Below are 2,863 nucleotides of genomic sequence, written 5' to 3' on the forward strand. Positions count from 1 at the left end.
ATATTATTTTGATAATATTTTTACTAATAAAATATTATTAAATTCTAAAATTTTCCATTTAGCTTTCGAGATTCCAAAACATTTTAGTTTATCTCGGTTTAGCTCTATCACTCCTTTTTACTCCATAACGATGACCTTAATAAAATATTATTACTTTATTATGTGTGAAATATTTTATTCTAAAATATTTCATTCCTCCTTTACCACTCTTAAACTCTTGAATTGACCTCTGTTGGTCTTAATCTTGTTCTCAAAGTCATATTAACCACCATTTTATGTCACAGGGTGTTACAGCAATAATTAGAAACAAAGCTAGGTTAGTTGCCAAAGGATCTAGTTAAAAGGAAAAAATAGATTAAGATGAGACTTATGCTTCAATAGCAAGATTAGAGGCAATTAGAATACTCTTTGCCTTTGTATGCTATATGAACTTTAAGCTATATCAAATGGATGTTAAAAGTGTTTTTCTTAATGGATAATTAATAAAGAAGTGTATGTTGATCAACCTTGCGGCTTTGAAAGTCCAACTTTTCCAAATCATGTTTTTAGATTAAGAAAGGCTTTATATGGTTTGAAGCAAGCTTTTAAAGCTTAGTATGAAATATTATCAAAATTCTTAATCAAAAAAGATTTTAATAGAAGGAAGGTTGATAAAGCTCTTTTCATCAAAAGTAAGGGCAAAGACATTTTAATTGTGTAAGTTTATGTTGACGATATTATTTTTGTTGCCACTAATGAGCTTCTTTGTTAAGAGTTTGTTAAAACTATGCAAGGAGAATTTGAGATAAGTCTAATGGGTAACATAACTACTTCCTTGGACAATAAATAAAACATAAGAAAAATAGAACATTTAAGCCAAGTACACCAATGATTTGCTCAATAAGTTTGGCATGGAAAGCACAAAAACATACTATACTCCCATGAGCACCTCAACAATGCTTAAGAAGGATAAGAAGACTACATCCATTGACCAAAAACTTTATAGATCTATGATTGGTTCTTTACTTTATCTTACTACTAGTGGACTGGACATAAGTTTTAATGTAGAACTATGCATTAGATTTCAATCATCTCCTAGAGAACTACACTTAAGTGTTGTCAAAAGAATTTTTTACATATTTAAAAGACAAATCTAATTTAGAAATATTGTATATGAGGAGTTCTACTTTTGATCTCCACTCATATTTAGATGCCATATTTAGTGGATGCAAGATAGATAGAAAAAACACTTTTGCTACATGTCAATTCTTAAGTAGTATATTGATCTCATGATTCTCAAATAAACAAAATAATGTAGCTCAATCCACTACCGAAGTTGAGTATGTGGCTACCGAAAGTTGTTGTGCTCAAGTGTATGGATGAAGCAATAATTAGAAAATTAAGGACTAGGTATGAAAAGAATTTCCATTAAATGTGATAACACTAAAGCCATAAATCTTACAAAGAACCCCATCCATCACTCCAGAACAAAACACATAGAGATAAGACACCATTTCATTGAAGACCATGACAAAAAAGAGGATATACTTCTTGAATATGTAAGTACAAGAGACCTACTTGCTAACATTTTCACTAAAGCACTTGACAGAGAACAACTTTGCAAAATAAGAAGTGAATTAGGTTTCATGAATCCACCAAAGATAAGAAGAATTTTAAAGCTGGTTCAATATGATAAACATTGTTGCAAAATGTTGAATATATGAAGCATGTATAGTTATATTTATTGCTCACATCACATATGCTTTAAAGATAATGTTTATGATAAAATTTTCATGATGATTGACTCTTGTTAAACATGTAAAAACTAGCATGTTTCTATGAAGTTGTTATGAAACTAGTCATTCACTCATATACATATTCATGTGCATTCATGCCATGGCCATCCAATTCTTAAAGTATAAGGAAAAGTTGTTGAGGAAGCAAATTTTCTTTCAAAGTTCATGATTTATTGTTGGAAACTCACTTGCATTGGTTTTAAACGATGTTTCAAACTATTTTTAAACAAAAATTTCACATTATTTTGATTGTATAACATGTCTGGACCAAATCACAGATTTTTAGAAATGAAAATTCACTTTTTTAAGGCTATAGAGGTTCATGTATCGATGCATTCCTCCATGTATTGATACATTCAAGAACATGTATTGATAGATTCCCAAATCTATAGATACAATCTATCCAATAGTCAAAATTAAAAACCTATGATAAATGCATCAATACGTAGCCACATGTATTGATACATGCAAAAACATGTATCCATAGATTACCAAATCTATCGATACATTTCATTTAGTAACCAAAAATAAAAAATCTACAACAAATATATTGATATGAGGCACATATATCAATACATCGTGACTTTTAAAACCTTTAACAAGTCACTTTCCACAGATCCCGTGAACCAAACTTTAAAATTTTTCAACTCATTTCATGTTCATGTGATTTTTTCTCAAATTGGCATTGATTAAAGCACTTTTATTCTTCCATCAAAACACCATTTTTCTTTTACAAAACATCAGATTAAGCCCAAAACTGCATCAAAAACCCCTTCTAAAACCTTAGCTTTGAAGCTTTCCAAATTTTAAGGTTTAGTTCAAATTAATTTGATTAAAAAGTATTTTAAACCTTCTACATCTTTTTTACCAATTGATTTTCCTCCAAAACTTCCCAAAATAAAAAAAAAATCCTTAAATGGCTTCTTCACTTAAATGCAACAAACACATTGCTTCTCACCAATGAGACTTTCACCAGGGTGATGCTTCTGCCTCCCAACCTCCACCACGAACACTATGCCTCGACAAGCACTCATATAAGTAGAATTTCTCTCACCTTTCCTTGGAATGCAAGTTTGAGAAGGATTTCA

Source organism: Theobroma umbraticum, unplaced genomic scaffold (assembly GCF_002168275.2).
Source record: "Theobroma umbraticum cultivar Fairchild unplaced genomic scaffold, ASM216827v3 scaffold_30.0, whole genome shotgun sequence".
Classification (NCBI taxonomy): domain Eukaryota; kingdom Viridiplantae; phylum Streptophyta; class Magnoliopsida; order Malvales; family Malvaceae; genus Theobroma; species Theobroma umbraticum.